We start from the raw sequence: 19,998 nt of genomic DNA, 5'->3' as shown, positions 1-19,998 counted from the left end.
AAACGTATAGTGGGGGTCGGGGATGGGGTAGGAAAGGGCTGTATAAAATGTAAGATCAAATATGAATGGGGGTGGGAGTGGAACTGGGTAAAAATACGTAAGAAAGGATTAATTTTCCTAACAAGCAAAGAACCCCTAAGAGTTAATAAGCAAGCAATCACAAAAATGGGCAAGGTATATGAACAAGCAATTTTACTTTTTAAAAAGGTACAAATAACTATCCCTACCCTCATTCCATACACAAATGGACTCAATGTGGGTCAAAAACATATTTAAATATAAAAATATATCTTTAAAATGGCTACCTTAAAGATAAAATATTGGTTTATAGAAGGTAATAAGCATGACATAAGATTTAAAAACCATAAAGGGGGGTTGGCTGAGCAGAATGCAAAACTTAAATATGAATGGGGGTGGGGATGGAGACTGGGTAAAAATCTGTAACAACAGGTTAATTTCCCTAATAAGCAAAGAGTTCTTAAGAATAAACAAGCCCATCACAAAAATGGGCAAGGTACAGGAACAAGCAATTTTACTTTCTAAAAAGGTACAACTAACATTGGGGAAACCATGCAACTTTACTCATAATGAAGTGAAATACAAATAAAAATCTTGCACCATTGCTGGGGGAGGGAATGGGCACCAGCACTCAATAGGTCGCACACCAAACTCACTGAATCCTTGACGGGTCATGACTTGGACCTGAGATCCTCTTGGGCTCCCTATAGTTCTTCATCCCCAGGCTCATCCCTTAAGCTCATGGTCACCCATGGTGTGGCTTCCTAGAAGGTTGGGAGGGAGAGACCAGCTCACCCCCAGCATCAACCATTGCACCCTCTGAAACAGGCCAAATGGGACATCAGTTAAGTTGACTCTACCTCAGGCCCAAACCCTACTTCCTGTTCTATTTTCCAGGTCAAATTAATCCCAGCCAATTAATCCTTAAGCTCAGTACTGCAGAGGTGAGCAAAGAGTGTGCCACCGAGGGCAAGAAAAGTAGCAAACACCCCCTATCCATTAACCTTCCCAAAGTTCCTATGTAACATTCATTCCACATACAAATTGTGTGCTTACTAGCGAGATTTCATCACAAAATGACACTCAAAAGCCGCCCAAATGAACACACAATCGACATGAGTGCTTGCTATCCAGATACAGCCAAAGACCCACCCCTTAAATTTGCATAATCCCCCAAAGTACCCCAAATAAACACTAAACCCTGGGCAACAATTACAGGACCAGCCCAACCATAAAAACACCCAGCCAGGTAAAGTGCTGGCAGAGAAGAGTTCCCAAGCCCCTCTTCCAAGATGGCCAGCCGGAGGCCCCACCCATCCAGAGATTCTAGAACCTTCTTGGAATAATCCACATTAGGTTGCTATAGCGCTGGCCACATATCCATCACAATTAGAAAACAAACTCTCAGGCTATAGAACATGTATACGTGAAAAATGCAATCCCAGAACCCCAGGCCCTGCTGATCAAAACTGGCAGAGACTATGATGACGTCCAGAAGGATGGTAATAAAAGTCACAGTTATCCAGCATCCACCAGGCACCCATCAGCGCCTAACCAGGCAGGGTCCACTTTTTTTTACCAATGACTAAACACGGCCTAGAGAGGCCAAAGTAACTTGCCCCAAGAAAGATTAGTAAGCAGGGAAGATGGGCTTCAAATTCAGGTAGCCAAAGCCCACTGCTTGGCTGCTATCATATCCTGTAGTTCTAGAAGATACAGGAAAAGAGAGAGGGTCTCCTGCTAGTCTTTCCAGATGTCAGTTGTGGGGAGACCATGACCCATGGTCTCCATTGGATTCCATAGCCGGTGGTGATGGGGGTAGGGAGATTCGTGAGTAGGCAGCAGAGTGGAAGGGAGGAGTGCCCTCCTCCCTCAGAGTGGCACTGGACACACGCCCCCAACCCAGGGATTGAACCTGCATCTCCTATGTCTCCTGCATTGCAGGCAGATTCTTTACCACTAATAATAAACCACTAAGTGGCCTGATGAAGCTTTAGTTTGAAGGTCTAGAATTTTTACCCATCTTCACTTTCAAAATTATCCCCAAAGAAATGGCCACCACAGCACAGCCCTTCTATGTCAAATGGTATTCTCTTATCATAATAGTTTCTTGGACATTTTTTGGTCTTTTTATTCAACAAATAGAGAGCAGAGAATCTATGGCAGCCACTGGGAGTTCAGCTCTCACGGGGTTTATGTCTATCAAGGGAGACAAGCATTTACCAAATAAATAATTGAATTACAGATGAAGACAAGGCCTCTGGGCTAGTAAGCAGGTTGGGGGAAATGGGGAATGGGAACGGTTGGAGGGATTCCACTTCAGATAGAATAGCCAGGGAGGGCTTTTTGGAGGAGGAGGCTTTTCTTACTGGAATACAAAGGATAAGAAGGAGCTAGTCATTTAAGTATGAGTTACCAGTAGCAAACATCACTCTTCTTTATCGATATTGATTATTAAAATATTATTAGCATTTATGGAGCACTTTACTGGCACTTTATGTGCCAGACAGTGTCCTAGGCCCTTTATAGGGTTTATTCCACTTAATCATTTTGAAACCCTAGGAGGATGTACCCTATCATCCATGTAAGATGTGCACAATCTGTTATCCCACTGAACAAAAAAAAAAGGTAAAATATATCTAAAACATTGTGAATAATTTATGCAAACTATGCTTTTAACACTGGTTATACTATAAAGGTCATGCAATATTCACTTAATTAGTGTAACTGCTACTCAGGTTGCTAACAGAGAGTTGGGAAATTTAGTGTCTCTACTATAATTTTTCTGTGTATCAACATTTATGTACTATGAACAAAACAGTTATCTGATTTTGCCTGTCTTGTTCTCTGTATCAGTTAGGAATGTATTCAGCCACACATAACGGAACCTGACTTGGAGTGGAACAAACAGGCTTACATCTCTCACCAAGAATTCTGGAGGTAGGTGTTTCCTGGTTTTATCTTAGCAGCTCATCAAACCGCAGAGCCAATGCCTCCACAATTCTCTTGGCTTCTCTCTCCTGGTTGCAAAATGGTATATCTTAGCCTTAAGCAGAAAGGAGAACAGGACGTCCCAATCAGCTTTTTCATCTGGAATGCACATGCTTTGTAGATGCCCTTCATTCTCTCTACCATGTGAAATATACAGAGATACCAGGATAGCAAGATGGTTATAAGGCTAGATAAATAGCTAGCCAGCCAGCCATAAAAGTATCTGTTCAATAACACTATTGCACATTCATGCACACACACACACACACGGATTTGTAATCTTTTGTTGCACGGACCTTAATGGAATATCTCCACCCAGAACCTGTTGTTTTTAAGGATTAGGGAATACAACAGGTAAAGCATTCAAATCATAAAGGACTAACTTGCAAAATTATAAATCAGTAAATCAGTTTGAAAGCTTGGATGAAATAGATAATTTTCCAGAAAACGTTGGTTAATCAAAATTGACTGGAGATAAAAAAAAAGACGTAAGTGGACCATATAACATAGAAAAAAAAATTACAGAGCCTAGAGAACACTATGACCAAAGGGCTTCAGGCTCTTGTGGGAAGCTAGAGAGTTCAAGAAAATATGAAAGTGGTTTCTGGGGTGCCAGTGTCTGTTTCTTGATACAAATGCTGATTAAGCAAGCATATTCTATTTGAGAAAATTCACAGAACTATCTACCTATGATTTGATTTTTTTTCAGTAATGTATACTTAAAAAAAGAATCTAGGATGAAAGGGAAGAAAGGATTCTTTATATATAATGAGGAAACGGAAAAAGGCAGACCCAGGTAGTTATATAGGGGAATTCTACTAAACCTTTAAAGTTCAAATGATTCCAATGCTACTTAAATTATTCAAGCATATAACCAAAGGAAAATTTTCAAAATTATTTTTATAAAGTAAAACACTGATTCTAAAACATGCCAAAGATTGCATCCAAAAATAAAATTACAGACCAATCTCATTTAAGAATATCAATCATAAAATTTTAAAATATAAGCAAGCTGAATCCAATATTATCCAATCTAATATTAGATTAAAAAAATAAAACATCATGCCTAGGTAAGATTTATTCTTTGAATTCAAGGTTGGTTCAATATTGGCAAAGCAGTAATATTTGCCAGAATTTAATACCTATTTATATTTTTTAATAATCCAATAAAACAGTGATCAATGGATGCCCCTTAATATGATGAATTTATGTAACATATACATAACATTAATTATATTATGTAAATGTTATATATAGATAAATTATTATATATGATACATCTATAAAACATATTTTTCTCCAATACTCAACAATTTACTTGATGAAGAACATCTAAAACTTTTCCACCAATGTCAGAAATAAGAATCAAAAAAGACAAGTTTGCCTCACATTGCCATACTATATCATTTTATTGAGCATATAAGCCAATTCAATTAGACACAAGAAAAAATTAGAGGTCTGAGAATTGGAAAGAAGTAACACACAAATGATATAATTAAATAACTTAACTCCCCCAGAAAGTTCACAGAAAAACAATTTCTAAAAATTGAGAATTTAGCAAAGAACAGAGTTCTAAGATGAACATGTAAAAATCAATAGCCTTTCAAATTTGATTTTCCTTCTGAATGATCTACCCAACAGCTGACTTGAACAACATAACAAACACATAGACACTAAGACTTAACAGATATGTGCCACTGAATAAATATCATTCTCAAACGCACATGAAATATTCTCCAGGATAAATCATGTCATAAAACATATCGCAATGAATTTAACATTAAAATCATTCTAAGTATCTTTTCCATCTAAAATGGAATGAAGCTAGAAATCAAAACAGTAAGAAAATGAGAAAATTCACAAATAGGTGGACACTACACACATTCTTGAACAATGATTGAGTCAAAGAGAAAATTAAAAGGAAATTTTAAAACTGTGTTGGGATAAACAAAAATGAAAATATAACACGCCATAACTTACAGGATGCAGTAAAAGCAGCACCAAGAGGAGTGTTTATAATGACGGATTCCAACATTGAAAAAGAGGAGAGACCTCAAACAAACAACAGAACTTCACATCTCAAAGAACTAGAGGAAGAACAAACTCAGCTGAAAGCTACCAAAAGAAAAGATACAATAATGATTAGAGCAGAAGTAAATCAAACAGAGGGCACAAATCAAATAGAGAATAGAAAAACGGGGGGAAACTAGGAATTGGTTTTTTGAAAATATAAACAAAACCAACAAACCCTTAGTGAAACTAACAGGAAAAAAAGACTCAAATTTTAAAAATCAGAAATGAAAGAGGAGCCATTACAACAGATGCCTCAGCTATTAAAAAGATAGTAAGGGATTATTATGAACAATTATATGACAGTAAACTGGATAACTTAGATGAAATATATAAATTCTTAGAAACATACAACCCGCCAAAACTAAATCTAGAAGAGACAGAAATTCTGAACAGACGAATAACAAATCAAGCAGATTGAATTAGTAATCAAATCCTTGCCAACAAAGAAAAGCCCAGGGCTAGATGGTGTCATGGATGAATTCTACTAAACATTCATAGAGAAATTCATACCGATTCTTCTTAAACTCTTCCAAAATAACAGAGGAAGAAGGAACACTTCCAAACTCATTTTATGAGGCCAGCATCTGATACCCTGATACCAAACCCAGATAAAGACACCAAAAGAGAGAATTCCCTCGTGCCCCAGTGTAGGATTCTGCTTTCACTGCTAGGGCCTGGGTTCAATCCATAGTCAGAGAACTAAGATCCTGTAAGCCACATGGCATAGCCAAAACTACAGACCAATATCCCTGATGAACATAGATGCAAAAATCCTCAAAACACTAATGAACCAAATTTAATAATGCATTAAAAAGATCATATACCATGAACCAGTGGGATTTATCCCTGGGATATAAAGATAGTTCAGCATGAAGAGTAAAAATCACATGACCATCTCAATCAAGGCAGAAAAACATTTGACAAATGTCAACATCCATTCATGATTTAAAACTCTCATCAGGGGCTTCCCTGGTGGCTCAGTGCTAAAGAATCCGCCTGCCAATGCAGGAGATGTGGGTTCAATCCCTTGTCCGGGAAGATCCCACATACCTCACAGCAACTAAGCCTGTGTGCCACAACTGCTGAGCCTGCGCTCTAGAGCCCAAGAACCACAACTACTGAGCCCATGTGCCACAACCACGGAGGCCCACCTGCCCCACGTCTGTGCTCTGCAAAGAGACACCACTGCAATAAGAAAGCCCGGCTACTGCAGTGAAGAGTAGCCCCTGCTCATTGCAACTACAGAAAAGCCCGGGCAGTAACTGAGACCCAGTACAGCCATAAATAGATAAATAAAAAATATTTTTTTAATCTCTCAACAAAATCAGTGTAGAAAGAACTTTCCTCAATACAATGAGGCCACCAAGGAAAACACAGCTAATACCGTAATAAATGGGGAAAAACTGAAAGCTTTTCCTCTAAGATTCAGTATAAAACAAAGATGCCCACTCTCATCTGTTTTGTTCAGCATAGTACTAGAAGTTGTGGCCAGAGTATTGGACAGGAAAAAGAAATAAAAGTCATCCAGACTGAAGGGAGGAAGCAAAATTAATTGTGTTTGCAGATGACATGATAGTATATGTAGAAAATTCTCAAAACTCAACAAAAAACAAAAAAACTGTTAGAACTAGTATGATTCAGTAAAGTTGCAAGATAAAAAACACATTAAAAATGAGTCTCAGTTCTATACAAGCAACACATTATCCTACGAGGAAATAGAGAAAACAATTCCATCACAATAGCAAGAAGGAAAAAACAACAACTTAGAAATAAACCAAAGAGTTGAAAGACTGGTACACTAAAAATTATAAACCACTGATGAAGGAAATTAAAGAAAACATAGGTGAGTGGAAAGACATCCTATTTTCATGGATTAGAAGAATATTATTAAAATGCACGTACTACCCAAAACGGATCTATAGATTCAGCACTGCTGCTAAGTCACGTCAGTCGTGTCCGACTCTGTGCGACCCCATAGATGGCAGCCCACCAGGCTCCCATCCCTGGGATTCTCCAGGCAACAATATTGGAGTGGGTTGCCATTTTCTTCTCCAGTGCATGAAAGTGAAAAGTGAAAGTGAAGTCGCTCAGTCGAGTCCGACTCTTTGCAACCCCATGGACTGTAGCCTACCAGGCTCCTCCGTCCATGGGATTTCCCAGGCAAGAGCACTGGAGTGGGGTGCCATTGCCTTCTCCTAGATTCAGCACATTCACTATCAAAACCCCAAAGACATTCTTTACAGAAATAGAAAAAAAAATCCTAAAATTAACATGGAACAAAAGACCCCCAAATAGCAAAAACAATTTGAATAAGATCAACAAAACGGGGGTAACACACTTTCTTTTTAAAAATACACTGCAGGGACCTTCCTGGTGGTCTCTATGGTAAGACTGTGTGCTCCTAAGGCAGGGGGCCTAAGTTTGATCACTGGTCAGGGAACTAAATCCCACAAGCTGCAACAAGAAGATCAAAGATCCTGCATGCTGCAACTGAGACCCTGCACAGCCAAATAGATAAATATTCTAAAAAACACATTACAAAGCTACAGTAATAAAAACAGTAATATATATGTAATAGATATGTAATTATGTAATACATACTTATTTGATATATATTATATAATGTATATAATTATATTTTTATATAATATATGCCCATATAACATAACTGTTTATTTTACATTATATGTATTTCATATCTATGGTTATGCTTCTATGAGTTTCACTCTGTTAGATTGATCCCACACATAAGGGAGATCACCCAGTACTTGTCTTTTTGTGTCTAGCTTATTTCAGTTAGCATAATGTCATCCAGGTTCATTCACATTATCATAAACAACAGGATTTATTTCTTTTTTTTTTAAGCTGAATAATATTCCATTGCATATACAATCTTTTTTAAATCCATCAGTAAATAGATCAATTTAGATTGTGTCCATATCTTAGCTATTGTGACTAGTGCTGCAGTGAATGGGGGAGGGTTATCTCAAGACACTGATTGTATTTCTTTCGGCAAGTACCCAGAAGTAGGACTACCGGACCATATGGTAGCTCTATTTTTAATTTTTCAAAGAACCTCCATACTGTTTTCCATAATGGCCACCCCAATTTATACCCAATCAATAGTGTGTTCAGTTCAGTTCAGTCGCTCAGTCGTGTCCGACTCTTTGCGACCCCATGAATCGCAGCACGCCAGGCCTCCCTGTCCATCACCAACTCCTGGAGTTCACTCAGACTCACGTCCATCGGGTCGGTGATGCCATCCAGCCATCTATCTCATCCTCTGTCGTCCCCTTCTCCTCCTGCCCCCAATCCCTCCCAGCATCAGAGTCTTTTCCAATGAGTCAACTCTTCACATGTGGTGGCCAAAGTACTCTAGTGTGTAAGTGTTCCCTATTCTCCACATCCTCACCAACACTTACATTTTACCTTTTTGATAATAGTCACTCAGACAGGGGTGAGGCAGTATCTCATGGTAGTTTTGATTTGCATTTCCCACATGATTATTGATAATGAATGTGTTTTCATACACTGTTGGCTGTGTGTGTGTCTACTTTTGAGAAATATCTATTCATGTCCTTTGCCTATTTTATATTCAGGTTATTCAATTCCTTTTTTTGAGTTTTATGAGTTCCTTACCAATTTTGCATATTAACCACTTATGCACATCTATTCTTCTATTCCCTACATTGTCTTTTCCCTCTGTTGAGTGTTTCTGTGCTCAACCTTTTTGGTTAAATGCAGTCTCACTCACCTATTTTTGCTTTTGTTGCCTGTGCTTTCAGTATCCAAAGAATCACCACCCAGACCATTATAAAAAACTTTTTTCCTATGTTTTCCTATATTAGTTTTATGGCTTCAGGTCTTATGTTTAAGTCTTTAATCTATTCTGAGTTGACTTATTGTTTTTTTTTTTTTTTTTACCATTTTTAATATTGAAGTATAGTTAATTTGCAATGTTGTGCTGGTTTCAGGTGTACAGCTGTCTATGGACAAACAGATAAAAGAAAATACTGTATATGCAATGGAATATTATCCAACCTTTAAAAAAAGAAGTAAATCCTGTCATTTATGATAATATGAATGAACCTAGGTGACATTATGCCAAGTGAAATAAGCTACACAAAAAGGCAAGTACTGGGAGATCTTCCTTATGTGTGGGATCTAACAGAGTTAAACTCATAGAAGCAGAGGGTTAGGATTTGTGGTTGCCAGGAGTTGGGGTTATGCAGGGAAGGGGAGGGATAGTTTAGGAGGTAAAGTTTCAGCTATGCAAATGAATAAGTTTGGGGATCTGATGTACACAATATGACTGTAGTTAATACTGCACTGTGCTTTGAATTTGCTAGGAGAGTGGACCCTAAGTGTTCTCACTACAAAGAAAAAACAGAAAAGAAAACATAACTATGTGAGATGATGAATATGTTAATGAACTTGATTATGGTGATAGTCTCACAACGTATATATATACCAAAACATACATACATTTTCCATAGTCCATGGAATTCTCCAAGCCAGAATACTGGAGTGGGTAGCTGTTGCAGAATCTCCCCAACCCAGGGATTGAATCCAGGTCTCCTGCATTGCAGGCAGATTCTTTACTAACTGAGCAACCAGGGAAGCCCAGGAATGCTGGAGTTGGTAGCCTATCACTTCTCCAGAGGATCTTCCCAACCCAGAAATTGAACCAGAGTTGCTTGTATTGTAGGCAGATTCTTTACCAGCTGAACTACCAGGGAAGTCCTTCCATTATCTATTACACCTCAGTAAAAATGGGGAAATTCAATTAGCATGTGAAACGTAAAACAACAAAGCTTTTAGGAGAAAACACGGGAAACTACTGCTTGGATAGGACTCACAAGTTGTATTTCATTTATATGACTTTTTAAATTTTATATTGGAGCATAGGGCTTCCCTTGTGGTTCAGATGGTAAATAGTCTGCTTGCAACGCAGGAGACCTGGTTTCGATCCCTGGGTCAGGAAGATCCCCTGGAGGAAGGCAGGGTGATCCACTCCAGTATTCTTACCTGGAGAATCCCATGGACAGAGAAGCCTGGTGGGCTACAGTCCATGGGGCTGGATAGGGTCGGACATGACTGAGCAACACACACACACACATAGCCAATTAACAATATGGTGGTAGTTTCAGTTGGACAGCAAAGGGACTCAGCCATGTACAGACATGTATCCATTCTCCATTAAATTTTGCCTAATTCATAGGTTTCTCCCTCTCTTCCTTTTTTTTTTTTCAAACAACTCTTATTACAATTTATTTAGTTGTTGAAGGAAAAGGGTTATTTGTCCTCTAGAGTTTTCCCTAGTTTAGATTTTGCCACCCTGCAGTTCAGACCTATTTGGAATTCTTATTTGAACAAAGCAACAATTATGAAAAAAGTAAAAATAGAAATATAAAAAGTAATGAAATTATCAGGGAAATCTGAACACATGGATATTTGACAATATTGTAAAAATTAGTGTTAACTTTTTAATATGTGACGAGGGAATTATGGTTTTATTTTTAAAGGAGCTGTAATATTTTAGGTGTACACACTAAAGCAAAATAATATGACGTTCCAAAGGAATCTAATGGGCTGGGGGTGGGAGTTGTAGCAGCAGGAGTCTGGTAATTCCTTAACAACAGGCTCTTCCAGCACAGCAGTGGGAGCAGGGGAGAAGGCTTGATTTGTAGCCCTTGCCAATTTCCATGATGTAAATACTCCCACTATGGTTGGCTGCAAACTCCCAGCAGCGTGTCATTGAACACAGAATTGGGAAGAGAATCTTGGGTCTTGGAATGGAACATGGAACTGGGTCTTGGCAGGCAGAGCAAGTCAGCTCCAGGACATGACTGGTATCGGGCAGAGGTCAAACAAGACTAGCTTCGAGTCCATCCTGGTTGAACCTGAAAGATGAGTCCTTGAGGGTTCATTAATTATTCTAATTTAAAAAATTGAGACATAATTGACATACAATGCTATATTTGCTTCAGGTGTGCAATGTAATGATTTGACTTATTTATTGCACAATGATCACCACAATAAATTTAACAGCCATCCATCACCACACAGTTAAAAATTTTTTGTGATGAGAACTTTCAAGATCTCTCAGCAACTTTCAAATAGACAATAATCTTATTAATAATAGTCATCATGTTGTATGACACCCCCATCTAATTCTGTATATGCTCATTTTGTATCAAAATTTTAAAAACAAGAAAAAAGAAAGAAAAATCCTAAATCTCAAGATTAAACTTTATGTTTTTTTTAGACTTCCAGGGTAATGAGTGGCCATTGCAAATAATTATAAACAAGAATTAGGACTTCCCTTATGGTCCAGTGGTTAGAAATCTGTCTGCCAGTGCAGGGGACATGGATTCGACCCCTGGTCCACAAAGATCCAACATGCCGTGGAGCAACTAAACCCATGAGCCACAACAACTGAGCCTGTGTGCTCTAGATAGAGCCCATAGCCAGTAGCAAGAGAGGCCACTGCAATGAGAAGCCATGCATCACAGCTAGAGAGTAGCAGCCATTCTCCGCCGCTTGAGAAGGCCAACTCACAGCAAGGAAGACTCAGGGCAGCCAAAGATCAATACGTTTATGAAAAAAAAAAAAAAAAAAGAATTACATGTAATCACATCAGTGGTCCATGAGAGACTTGACAAAGTAAATTAACGACAAAAGTGAGAGCTACGGTATTACTCAGTGCCCACTACCTGCTTGACCTTGTTTAGTGCTTTACAAGGAATAACCCAAGGGGCTATTGTCATCCGTGTTTCACAAACAAGGAACCCGACAACCAGACAGCTGAACAACTTCCTTGGTCTACAATCAAGCAGCCATAAGGGGTAGTACTGGGATTCAAATCCAGATAATCAGGCTCCAGAGCCTGTGATTTTAAACTCTGACCTAAGACACTTGATTCCACACCCAAATTTGTTGGATTGGAGATAAATCAGTGATGTTGCTGAAAGACAGTCAATATGTGTTGTACTGTACTCAGTCGCATCCAACTCTATGTGACCCAGCCCGCCAGGCCCCTCTGTCCATGGAACTCTCCAGGCAAGAATACTGGAGTGGGGTTGCCATTTCCTTCTCCGGGGGATCTCCCCGACCTAGGGATTGAACCCAAGTCTCTTGCCTCTCCTGCATTAGCAGGTGGAATCTTTACCACTGCTCCCCCCGGGAAGTCAACATGCCGTCCAGGAAATCCTTTCCCCATTACTGATTCACTCTGTGGACCTGTGCTGGACCAAATGATGTGCAAGGAGCTCAAGCTGCTGAGCACAACCCCAAGGAAGTCTGGATGCCCTCCACGTCTTTAGAGCACATATTTTGAGACACAAATGTGGTTTTGTAATTAGGGACTTTGGGTCTTGCTGTGTAGGTGGTCTCCAGCCTTGCATCCCAGATTTCTTCCTCTCTAAAGTGAGAAATACCAACTGAGAGCCATGATTCTGGCTGGGAGGGCACACTTGGGAGTAGGTTTAGGAAAAGAGTGAAAGAAAGAAATACTTCCATCTAAGAATCTGGAATCAACGGCCTTGACCATACAGCCCAGAAGAGTACTTGTCATTCAAAGTCATGAAGAGTTTGAAGATGAAATACCTGGAGAAACAGGAGGGCCTTTCCATGAATCATCTCTTGAAATTAATGAGATCATCACGGTGGCTCTTTCAATAAAAGAAATGTGAATGTAGACCTCCCTGACCCTACCTACCAAAATTTTTCTCATGGCTCTCAAGATTCTAATGCCTTAGGTTCTTTAAGTTTGATGAACCCTTTAATGTAGTTTCATTCAGATGATTTGATGATGCATTTTCCCCTTAATTTCAAGCCAAAAAAACGTTTTTAGTACCAGATTGCAAATAGACTGGCCACTAAAAAGCTGTAGATCAGAGAAAGAGAAGCTCCTAAAGAAAAAAGTTATGACCAACCTAGATAGCGTATTCAAAAGCAGAGACATTACTTTGCCAACAAAGGTCCATCTAGTCAAGGCTATGGTTTTTCCAGTAGTCATGTATGGATGTGAGAGTTGGACTGTGAAGAAAGCTGAGCGTTGAAGAATTGATGCTTTTGAACTGTGGTGTTGGAGAAGACTCTTGAGAGTCCCTTGGACTGCAAGGAGATCCAACCAGTCCATCCTAAAGGAGATCAGTCCTGGGTGTTCATTGGAAGGACTGATGCTGAAGCTGAAACTCCAGTACTTTGGCCACCTCATGTGAAGAGTTGACTCATTGGAAAAGACCCTGATGCTGGGAGGAATTGGGGGCAGGAGGAGAAGGGGACAACAGAGGATGAGATGGCTGGATGGCATCACTGACTCGATGGACGTGAGTTTGAGTGAACTCCGGGAGTTGGTGATAGACAGGGAGGCCTGGCGTGCTGCAGTTCATGGGGTCGCAAAGAGTCGGACACGACTGAGCGTGAACTGAACTAAAAGAAAAAAATGGTAAAAAGGTGAGGGGGAAATCAAACTGGTGCAGAAAGTTTTAAGGAGAATTTCAAGTTTTCTCGCCTTCTCAAAAGAAAAAAAAAGAATTATTGTCACTGAAGTAGCTGGAAGAATTCTTATTTGTCTCTAGGAACCAGAATCCAATGAATACATATTGCAGAAATGAATACATATTGCAAAAGAGAAGGGACCTTTCTTTAATTAGTAACTGTGAAATCTAAAAACCAGTAGATAATCCAGGTTAAATTCAAAATGATAGTACATGATAACAAAGCATTAAACCTTTACCCATAAAATTATAACTCATCATACAATCCATTGACAAATCACCCCATAAAGAATTCCATAATTGCTTCTCTCTGCAACTATAAACATCTCCATTTTCTTCATATAGAGGTTCAAATATTCTTATAATAGTTTCAGCAATAAATCGAAGTTGTAGTAGTAGCTTACCCTTTGCCTTATGGCTTTTAGTTTTATTAAGTAGTATTAATAATAGTAGTAGAGACACAATGAGGTCCCTGGTATGTGCCTGTGATGAGTTCAATCGATCAAGGTTCAACCCTTGATGAAATCCATCGTGTCTTCAAAGTAAAACTGTTCTTTCTATATAAAAGAGGATTTGTTTCACATCTACATACTGAAGAGAAAAATTAAACTTATGTCACTTTTTACCCCCCAATTAGGAGTTTTAAATTCAGACATGGAATTAACTCACCCTCACATATGACCATGATAAGAGTTTTTCCAGGCTTGATTCAGCGAATCTGCAGCAACTCAAACCTTTATTGTAAGATTTTAAATTCAGGTGAGTTTCAGGAGTCAGTTTCTGCCCTTGTCCTCAAAATAAGCAATTCTGCCAGTTTCCCTCTGCATTCCATTGTGGCTTTAGGTTCATCAAAGCTGGTTCCACCAGTTGGTGCCATCTGGGGAATCTTATTACCTTGGGGTTACTTCTGCCTCATTTAGTTCTTCCCCCAAATGATACTGATCCTTTGTTTCCAGACCCTGATGCTTGATGCACCTCTTTACAAATGAAGAGATGAACTGAATTGTAGTAAACAAGATCCAGACCACAGAACGTGGGGTTTAGGGACAGAAGGCAAAGGATGAGCATCACAAATCAGCCAGTATGTTTCTCTAGTTAATAGAACAAAGGAGAAGAGCCTTCAGTAACTCATTGGGAATTGAAGAGGCATTTGAGAGCACTAGGTCTCTTCCTGGTTCGTTTATTTTTTTTAAAGGCCTTGGCAGAATAGTAATAAAAGGACACTTCCTTAACATCACTGGGAGTGAGAATGGATCCGACAGCCAGCAATACGCAACCTTCTTGAAGTCAGGAACAACAAATTTCTGTTCTCATCACTGTTATATAATTTTGTTCTGAAAACTGCACTTCTAGAACAATTAGACAAAACAATAACAAATGGAATTAAATACACGAGAAAGTGGAAGGTACCATTCTCATTTTGTGTGGATGAGATGATTGTATGACGTAAGAAAATCCCAAAGAAAGCTTGCAAGAAAATCCCAAAGAAAGCTTGCAAGAATATCCCAAAGAAAGCTTGCTGAGTGTACTACAGTATGAAATTAACACGAGCACTGGGCACTAAGTGCTTTAGTACTCACCTGCTACATACCAGTAGAAGATAACATCTATGGAGTCGTTACCCTGGGCCAGGCACTGTTTAATTCTTTGCTACTCATAAACTATACAACTATAGCAATAAAATTTTATACTTACTGAGTGTTTATTATGGGCTAGGCCTTGTCAAAATACTTCAATACGTTTGACAATTGTAAGAGGCTTTAAATCCTGTTTGTGTCATATGATATTATAGATTAAAAATGTGTTGTTACTACATATATAACATAGCTTATAATTACACATATATGTGAATTTACACATTATCTATTAAATTATATATAATGTGTTATACTATGCATTATAAATTTTATTACCAATTAGTCATGGTTAGATTTTTACATTAGTACATACTTATATAACATTTCTCATGCTATAATTACATATAAAGTAATATATTACCAATTATATAATTTATTATGCTATATTTTGTTATATAGATTAATATCTACTCATGTGTTACATTTAGGGCCTCCTGTGTGCCAAAGCGGGAGATGCATGAGACTCGGGTTCGATCCCTGCATTGGGACTGTCCCCTGGAGAAGGGAATGGCAACCCGCCCCAGTATTCTCGCCTGGAAAATTCCGTGAACAGATGAGCCTGGCAGGCTACAGTCCATAGGGCCACAAAGAGTTAGATATGACTGAGCACACACAACAATATGCTACGTTACTACATAGTTATATATTTCATATCATAGTTACATGTGTATAATGGATACAATTGTACACATTAAGTTATATATAACTAAACTACATCATACTACATTATGTTTTCAATCACACCATCTATGGAGGAGGAAAGTGAGGTACAGGAAGGCATCCTTCATTTGAGGTCGCGAGGCTCCTGGAACTCCCATGCCACTCTGCTCTGGCTCCAGAATCACTCTTTATTTTTGGCTGCGCTGGGGGCCACAGCGCATGCAGGATCTTAGTTCCCACACTGGTGATCGAACTGGTGCCCTCTGCAGTGGCAGCCCTAGTCCTAACCACCGGACCACAGGGAAGCCCCCAGAACCCCTGCTCCTCACCTGTGCGCTCCCCGCCACCCTCTCTGGTGCCGCTGAGCTCTCCACTGACTGTGGGGACCTCTACCTGCTCTGTGCCTGGAAAGAGACAGGCACAGACAGACACTCTTGCATCTCCTGCATTGGCAGGTGGATTCTTTACCATTTCCTGGTGGGCTGCCGTCTGTGGGGTCGCACAGAGTCGGACACGACTGAAGTGCCTTAGCAGCCACCAGGGAAGCCCTAATGTTTCTGCCAAGGGTCAAAAGCTCAATGAGCATGTCATGTGTGATTTTAAAATTCCAAATGGCCCCATTCTCCCAGCTACATGGTACTGAAGGTGGGAGGAACATATGGAAAGGCAGGGCACGTGCAGGACACAGAAAGGGAGGCAAGGCCATTGGATTTCTTCCCTCAGGATTGTAAGGAAAGAACCACTGGTGACAGATGCTGCAGAGGAAGCATGTTGGGGGAGCGGCAGCTGGACCACTTTGGAGCTGAAATGGTAACCAGGAACTGGTGGGAGGAGCCAGGTGGCCGAGCTGGGCAAATGGAGCTGATAAGCAGGTAAGCAGAGGAGACACCCAGGAGAAAGGTCTTGTGGGCAGCTTCTGGGCTCTCACCAACCTCCCAGGTCCTTGCCTCTGTGGGTGGTCTGCATTCCCCTCAGCCACCACTCCATTTCCTCCCCTCCCCCCCACACACCTTGATTACTTCCAGGGAGTCTATATTTCTTGGTGGCACTAGTAGTAAAGAACTCACATGCCCGTGCAGGAGATTTAAGAGACACAGGTTCAGTCCCTGGGTTGGGAAGATTCCCTGGAGAAGGGCATGGCAACCCACTCCAGTATTCTTGCCTGGAAAATTCCACGGACAGAGGAGCCTGGTGGGCTATAGTCCTTGCAGTTGCAAGGAGACAGACACGACTGAAGCAACTGAGGGCACACACACATATTTCTTGCAATAATTGGTGTGTGTGTTAGTCGCTCAGTCGTGCCCGACTCTTTGCGATCCCACGGACATAGAAGTCCATGGAATTTTCCAGCCAAGAAGACTGGAGTGGGGTGCCATTCCCTTCTCCAGGGGATCTTCTCAAACCACGGTCTCCTGCATTGCAGGCAGATTGTTTACCGTCAATAATTAGACCCACCCTGAAAACCACCTGATGGTTGGGGACAGAGTAATCACACTCAGAGTTTATAGCACATGTATCAACACCAATACTAACCTCTTAGAAAGTAAAACCAGAAAAAGGTACAAACCACAACAAGAAAAATTATAAAATATTTAAGAACAAATTTAACAAGCGCAGGTTTTTATTAGATGAAACTGTAACTTTACTGAAATACAGAAAAGAAAATTGGAATAAATGGAAAAAAAAAACAACACCTTCCTTGTGCTTGGCTAGGAGGATTCCACATTGAAAGATGACAATTCTCTCTAAACCAACCTCTAAATGTAACACAACCTCAGAGTACACTTTTTTTTTTTTTGTCGCTCCATGTGGCTTGTGGGATCTTGGTTCCTCAACCAGGAATCCAACCCATGGCCCCTGCCATGGAAGGGCAGAGTCCTAACCACCGGACCTCTAGGAAATTTCTTACCCTGATTTTTTTTTCCCTACTCTGATTTTTTGAAAGCAGCTAAATTATGCTATGTAGCTCACCCTGGAGATTGTATCATACAAAAGAAAAGCAGATAAAATTCTGAAAATGAAGGTTATGGACAGGAGACTTGCCAACTAGATATAAATAATAATCTAAATATTACAACCATGTGATAAAGAGAAGGAGCATTAGAACAAAACACAAGTCCAGAGAAGAGACTAAAGTATTTGGAAATCTCATATATGATCCAAGTGGTATTTGAATGCATTGGTCAGGATTCATCAGTTACATGTTAACAGAAACTCAACATGAAATAGCTGAAGCAAAGCAGGGATTGGATGGAGATTCGTAACACTACAGGAAGATCAAGGGCAGATATCTGCATCTTGGATTTATCCTCCCAGTTTTTTTTTCCCCATATGGTGAAAACCCTGTCCCATGGCCCAGTTCTTCCAATCTCACCATCAAAACTTGACTGAGAAACAAGAAACAAGCAACAGACCAAGGGCATACCTTCACACACGCTTCCATTTGTATGAAAAGCACGCGTGCGTGTGGTGTTGGGGGAGCATGTGTATCTGCGTATGTTTAAACTATGCCCACTCCAGCAGGATGCATAGTAAACAGGAAGTATTGGATGCCTCCGGGGAGCAGGTGCAAGGTGAGAATCACTTTCCCTTCACTGGGCCTCAGGAAAATCGTTAAGGACGGTCCCCAGGTCACAGCCTGGCTATCACTGGTCTGTGCCAGTGCATCTTGTTTTATTGATCTACTTACTCCCTTTTACCTGCAATTTCCCTTTCCACCATTGCCAGCAATTCCAGGATGTTAGATGTCCAACCCTTTGGGGTGTGTGTGTGTGCTTGGGGAAAATGTGTAAATTGTCTGGGGGCACATTTTTTAAAAAAATGAAGCAAGTTTATATATTAAAACAGTGCAATCACAGCAAGCAGCATATCAGATGTCATTTACTTGGACCCATTCTGCATTTTATGCACCTTCACCGAATGAAACTCTTATAAATGATTGGCTGTGGCTTTGAAGCCACTTATCTTGAATTTGCATGTTAGTATTGAACATGCTTCTTAATAGATATATCTGCAATATTTGGAAGAGAATACATGCATTTGCTCAGTGTTTGCATTTGTCCAGTGAGTTTGTAACTTCATTTTTTTAATTTATTTTTAATTGGAGGGTAATCAGTTTACAATATTATATTGGTTTCTGCCTATATCAATATGTACCCTCTCTCTTTAGTCTCCCTCCCACCCCACCCCATCCCTCTAGGCTATCACAGAGCACCAGATTTGAGCTTCCTGCGTCAGGCAGTAAATTCCCAGTGGCTTCTAATTCCACATATGGTCACGCATGTGTTTCAGTGCTACTCCCTCAATTCATCCCACCCTCTCCTTCCCAATGAGTTTGTAACTTTGGATTTGACAAATGTGATCGTTCTAAGAATAAGTGGAAAACATGTAGGCCAACATCAAACAAGTTGATGTCTTTAGGATTAAATATGTTAGTTACTATGCTAGTTATCTTATGGTATCTCATTAGTCACCCCAAATTAGATGGTGTATGGCAACATGTACTCTGATCAACCAGCAACAACAAGTCTGGATTCAGATTAACCACCAAACTAACCACAAACATAACAGACTTCACCCACCACTCATTATTCCTTCAGATTTCACTTTTAATCTTCTATTCTGGTTTTTTTATTCTCCTTCAGGGATCACAGTTCACTGTGCATCAGTTTCCAATAATCCCAATAGGCTCTGTTTGCCTATCTTCATTCATTAAAAAAAAAAAAAAAGATTTGGATAGATTGGGTGCTTCCCAGGTGGCACTCGTGGTAAAAAACCCTCCTGCCAATGCGGGAGACAGAAGACAGAACTTCCCGATCCCTGGGTCGGGAAGAATCCCTGGAGGAGGGCATGGCAATCCATTCCAGTATTCTTGCCTAGACAATTCCAGGGATAGAGCCGCCTGGCAGGTTATGGTCCATAGAGTCCCAAAAAGTCGGATATGACTGAAGCAACTTAGCATGCATGCATGTTGGATAGGTCAAATGTTTTTAAGATTTTTCTTGAGGTATAGTTGATTTACAATATTGTGTTAGTTTCGTGTGTGCAGAACAGTGATTCAGTTATATACATCCGAATCTAAAGAGTAATATACATTATTTATATTTATATAGTTA

The 19,998-nt window shown here is 39.9% G+C and overlaps 1 long non-coding RNA gene across 1 annotated transcript; it reads left to right on the top strand.

Moving 5' to 3' along the window:
* Window positions 1-1,421: 1,421 nt before the first annotated feature.
* On the top strand, window positions 1,422-18,871 carry LOC139186395 (uncharacterized). Its single transcript, XR_011569938.1, has 3 exons — window positions 1,422-1,520; window positions 2,875-2,958; window positions 16,607-18,871. It is a non-coding gene; the product is annotated as an uncharacterized lncRNA (long non-coding RNA).
* Window positions 18,872-19,998: the final 1,127 nt, after the last annotated feature.

Source organism: Bos indicus, chromosome 13, assembly GCF_029378745.1.
Source record: "Bos indicus isolate NIAB-ARS_2022 breed Sahiwal x Tharparkar chromosome 13, NIAB-ARS_B.indTharparkar_mat_pri_1.0, whole genome shotgun sequence".
Classification (NCBI taxonomy): Eukaryota; Metazoa; Chordata; class Mammalia; order Artiodactyla; family Bovidae; genus Bos; species Bos indicus.
This window is presented reverse-complemented; position numbering and strand designations above follow the sequence as displayed.